The sequence below is a fragment of the Arachis ipaensis genome, chromosome B9, assembly GCF_059453495.1.
Source record: "Arachis ipaensis isolate K30076 ecotype BB chromosome B9, ASM5945349v1, whole genome shotgun sequence".
Taxonomy (NCBI): domain Eukaryota; kingdom Viridiplantae; phylum Streptophyta; class Magnoliopsida; order Fabales; family Fabaceae; genus Arachis; species Arachis ipaensis.
In genome coordinates, this window is record NC_142444.1 from 99720746 (window position 1) to 99726745 (window position 6000).

Below are 6000 nucleotides of genomic sequence, written 5' to 3' on the forward strand. Positions count from 1 at the left end.
AAAATAAGCTCAACACAGAATAGTGGAGCAATGGACTCTAACAACAAGTGCTACATAGAAATATATAACTCCTGTCAACTACCGAAAGGATCACTATCGGTCCATTCTTCATAGCTCAGACATGTCCGCTTTATTACTATGTCAACACCTGCTTCTTTATTATTGAAGATCCTCGCATTACGTTCCACCTAGACATTCCAGATCACTGTGAAAAACTCAATAAGCCACCTTTTCTGCTCCTATTTTTGCTTATGCCTACCAGCCCAACTCTCAAACAGTTCCCTAATGGTACCAGGAATAGCCCAATCCTCCACAAATCTCCTCAGCCAACTGCACCACACCTGCCATGTGAGGTCACATAGAAGAAACAAATGTTTGACCGATTCTATCTCCTTCTTACAAAGAACACAGATATTATCATTGGGCATAATAACGCCTAGCCTACTCAATCTCTCCTTGGTATTCACTCGACCAACAAGCACAAACCATCCAAAAAGCTCAATTCTCGAAGGCACCACTCCTCGCCAGACTGGACTTGTAAAGCTGTAGCTCGTTATCTCATCTGACAGAATCTCTGATTGAAGTATCTGTACAACAGATCTGGTAGAAAATACCCATTTTCTCTTTCCTCATTAAATTCTAAGTTTGGTAGTTTCTTGTTAGGCAAGTTAAAATTTCAATTAAAAAAAAATTTTTCAAAATCTTTTTCTTCTTTCTTATTCACAATTTTCAAATTACTTGTACCATTTTATTATTTTGATTAAAAAAAATTTTAAGTTTGGTGTTTCCTTGTTGAGAAAGTTTCAATTTTCAAATTTTAAAATCATATCCAAAATTTTTCAAATCTTCTTAATTAATTAGCCATTTGAGTATTCGAATTTTATTTATTTATTTTTAATCTATTTTATTTTATTTTATTTTGTTTAATTTTTGAAGCTTATTTTTCTAGTTTCCAATTATTTTATTTTATTTTCTTCTCTTTTGAATTTGGTTAGCATTAAATAAATAAAATAAAACAAAAATATTTTGATTTTTCTTTTACTTTATTTCTATTTTACAATCTACAACATCTCCCTTTCTCCATCATGGACCTAAGTGGAAATGAACAGTCCAGAAGGACTCTGTGGTCATATGCTAACCCCACGAATGCTTCCTATGGGAGTAGTATCTGTATACCTCCCATAAGAGCAAGCAGTTTTGAGCTAAATCCTCAGCTCATTATCATGGTGCAGCAAAATTGCCAGTATTTGGGTCTTCCACAGGAAGAACCTACTGAGTTTCTGGAACAGTTCTTACAAATTACTGACACAGTACGTGATAAGGAAGTAGATCAAGATGTCTACAGATTATTACTATTTCCATTTGCTGTAAAAGATCAAGCTAAGAGGTGGTTAAACAACCAACCCACAGCAAGCATAAGAACATGGAAACAGTTATCAGAAAAATTCCTAAATCAATATTTCCCTCCAAAAAGGATGACACAGCTAAGGCTGGACATCCAAGGCTTTAAACAAGAGGATAATGAATCCCTTTATGATGCCTGGGAGAGGTATAGAGGGATGCTAAGGAGATGCCTCTCTGAAATATTTTCAGAATGGGTACAGTTAGATATCTTTTACTATGGTCTTACAGAAAAGGACCAAATATCTCTAGACCACTCAGCTGGTGGATCTATACATATGAGAAAGATAATTGAAGAGGCTCAAGAGCTCATTGATACAGTTGCTAGAAATCAATATCTATACTTAAATAGTGGGACCTCCATGAAAAAAGAAGCTAATGCAGTATCCACTAAACTTAGTTCTCAAGAACAAGTTGCTGAACTCAATCAGCAATTGCTCATTATAACAAAATAGTTTGCAGAATTCAAAGAGATGCTCCAAGACACTAAAAATGCTAACTAGAATATGGAAGCACAATTGGATCAGACAAGACAGCAGCTATCTAAACAGATAACAGAAGAATGCCAAGCTGTTCAATTAAGGAGTGGGAATACATTGAATGTCTCAATTCAAAGCAACAGAAAGCCAAGAAAGGAACAAATAACAGAGGATGACTAACCCACTGCCCAAAATCCCTTTGAGAACAGTAAGAACCCAGAGAGGAATGATTCTGGCGTTCAAACGCCAGAAAAGGGTAAGGAAGTGGCATTAAACGCCCAAGGGATGGCCAGTTCTAGAGTCCAAACACCAGAAAAGGGTGGTAATCTGGCGTTAAACGCCTAGGCAGCCCCCAATTCTGGCGTTCAAATGCCAATAAGGTATCAGACACCTGCAAGTGCTGATAACAACCCCCTTAAGCAGGCTTCTCAAACCACTTCTGTAGGAAATAAACCTGCAGCAACTAAGGTTGAAGAATACAAAGCCAAGATGCCTTATCCTCAAAAACTCCGCCAAGCGGAATAGGATAAACAATTTACCTGCTTTGCAGACTATCTCAGGACTCTTGAAATAAAAATTCTGTTTGCAGAGGCACTTGAGCAAATACCTTCTTATGCTAAGTTCATAAAAGAGATCTTAAGTCATAAGAAGGATTGGAGAGAAACTGAAAAAGTTTTCCTCACTGAAGAATGCAGTGCAGTCATTCTGAAAAGCTTACCAGAGAAGCTTAAAGACCCCAGAAGCTTTATGATACCATGCACATTAGAGGGTGCTTGTACCAAGACAGCTCCATGTGATCTTCGGGCAAGTATCAACCTAATATCTGCATCCACTATCAAAAAGCTTGGTTTGACAGATGAAGTTAAACCAACCCGGATATGCCTCTAACTTGCTGATGGCTCCATTAAAATCCTATCAGGCATAATTGAGGACATGATTGTCAAGGTTGGGCCATTAACTTTTCCTACTGACTTTGTAGTGTTGGAAATGGAGGAGCACAAGAGTACAACTCTCATTCTAGGAAGACCTTTCCTAGCAACTGGATGAACCCTCATTGACGTCCAAAAAGGGGAGATAACCCTGAGAGTCAATGAGAATGAGTTTAAGTTGAATGCTGTCAAAGCTATGCAGCATTCAGACACACCAAAAAACTGTCTGAGCACTGATATTATTGATTCCTTTGTGGAAGAGGTCAATATGAATGAGAGTCTCGAATCAGAGCTAGAGGACATTTTTAAAGATGTTCAGCCTGATCTGGAGGAACTAGAGAAAACAGAAGAACCTCTAAACACTCCTCAGGAAGATGAGAAGCCTCCTAAACCCGAGCTCAAACCACTACCACCCTCCCTGAAATATGAATTTTTAGGAGAAGATGACACTTTTCCTGTGATCATAAGCTCTACCTTAGAGCCACAGGAAGAGAAAGCACTAATTCAAGTGCTAAGGACACACAAGACAGCTCTTGGGTGGTCCATAAGTGATCTTAAGGGAATTAGCCCAGCTAGATGCATGCACAAGATCCTATTGGAGGATGATGCTAAGCCAGTGGTTCAACCACAAAGGCAGTTGAATCCAGCCATGAAGGAGGTGGTGCAGAAAGAGGTCACTAAGCTACTAGAGGCTGGGATTATTTATCCTATTTCTGATAGCCCCTGGGTGAGTCCTGTCTAAGTTGTCCCCAAGAAGGGAGGGATGACAGTGGTTCATAATGAAAAGAATGAACTGGTTCCTACAAGAACAGTTACAGGGTGGCGTATGTGTATTGACTACAGAAGGCTCAATACAGCCACCAGAAAGGATCATTTTCCTTTACCATTCAAAGACCAGATGCTAGAAAGACTAGCAGGCCATGAATACTACTGCTTTTTGGATGGCTATTCAGGTTACAACCAAATTGCAGTAGATCCTCAGGACCAAGAGAAAACAGCATTCACATGTCCATCTAGAGTATTTGCCTACAGAAGGATGCCATTTGGTCTGTGCAATACACCTGCAACCTTTCAGATGTGCATGCTCTCTATTTTCTCTGATATGGTAGAGAAATTTTTAGAAGTCTTCATGGATGACTTCTCAGTATTTGGAGACTCATTTAGCTCCTGTCTTAATCATCTAGTACTTGTTATGAAAAAGGTGCCAAGAGACTAACCTGGTTTTAAACTGGGAGAAATGTCACTTTATGGTGACTAAAGGAATTGTCCTTGGGCACAAAATTTCGAACAAAGGAATAGAGGTGGATGCGTGCGCGTGCATTGATGAATTTCCAATCTTTGTTTCTTCATGCATTCTCCACTTTGTATGCTTTTCTCCTCATTTCTTCCATCCAATACTTGCCTTATGAGCCTGAAATCACTTAACAAACACATCAAGGCATCAAATGGAATTAAAGTGAATCGAAATCACCAATTTAAGGGCCTAAAAAGCATGTTTTTACACTTAAGCATAATTCAAGGGAGAATTACAAAACCATGATATTTCATTGTATAAATGTGAGAAAAGGTGGTGAAATCCCCTAAAATAAGCACAAGATAAACCATGAAATCGGGGGTTTATCAGTGGATCAAGCTAAAGTAGAGGTAATTGAAAAATTACCACCACCTGCTAATGTTAAGGCAATTAGAAGCTTTCTGGGGCATGAAGGATTCTATAGGAGGTTTATAAAGGATTTTTCAAAAATTGCAAAACCTCTGAGCAATCTACTAGCTGCTGACACGCCATTTGTCTTTGACATAGAGTGTCTGCAGGCGTTTGAAACTCTGAAAGCTAAACTGGTCACATCACCAGTCATTTCTGCACCAGACTGGACATTACCATTCGAACTAATGCGTGATGCCAGTGACCATACCATTGGTGCAGTATTGGGACAGAGGCATAACAAGCTTCTGCACGTCATTTATTATGCTAGCCGTGTTTTGAATGACGCGCAGAAGAATTACACAACCACAGAGAAGGAGTTTCTTGCAGTGGTTTATGCCATTGAAAAGTTCAGATCTTATTTAGTAGGATCAAAAGTGATTGTGTACACTGACCATGTTGCACTAAAATATCTCCTCACAAAGCAGGATTCAAAACCCAGACTCATAAGATGGGTGTTGCTTTTGCAAGAGTTTGATATAGAAATAAGAGACAGAAAAGGGACAGAGAACCAAGTAACAGATCACCTGTCCCAGATAGAACCAGTAGCAGGGGCATCCCTCCCTCCTATTGAGATCTCTGAAACCTTTTCGGATGAGCAACTCTTTGCCATTCAGGAATTACCATGGTTTGCAGACATTGCAAACTATAAAGCTATGAGATTCATGCCAAAAGAGTACAGTAAGCAACAAATAAAAAAATTGATTTCTGATGCAAAGTACTACTTGTGGGATGAACCATATCTCTTTAAGAGGTGTGCAGACGGAGTAATCCGCAGTTGTGTGCCTAGAGAAGAGGCACAGAAGATCCTATGGCATTGCCATGGATCACAATATGGAGGACACTTGGGAGGTGAGCGAACAGCCACAAAGGTTCTCCAATGTGGTTTCTACTGGCCTACTCTCTATAGAGACTCCCGAGAGTTTATACGTAACTGTAATAGTTGCCAGAGAGCTTGTAATCTGCCTCATGGTTACGCCATGCCTCAACAAGGGATCTTAGAGATTGAGTTGTTTGATGTATGGGGTATTGACTTCATGGGGCCTTTCCCACCATCATACTCAAACACCTATATTCTGGTGGCAGTAGACTATGTATCTAAATGAGTGGAGGTAATTATAACACCCACTAATGATACTAAGACAGTAATGAAGTTCCTCCAAAAGCATATCTTCAGCAGGTTCGATGTCCCTAAGATACTGATCAGTGATGGACGCACTCATTTCTGCAATAAATAGCTTGACTCTGCTCTGGTCTGATATGAAATTATCCACAAAGTGACAACTCCATATCATCCACAGAAAAATGGGCAGGCTGAAGTCTCAAATAGAGAACTAAAACGAATCCTGGAACGGACTGTAAGTACCCGTAGAAAGAATTGGGCAAGAAGTCTGGATGATGCTCTGTGGGCATACAGAACAGCATTCAAGACTCCTATAGGGACCTCTCCATACTAGCTTGTGTATGGCAAAGCCTGTCATCTGCTAGT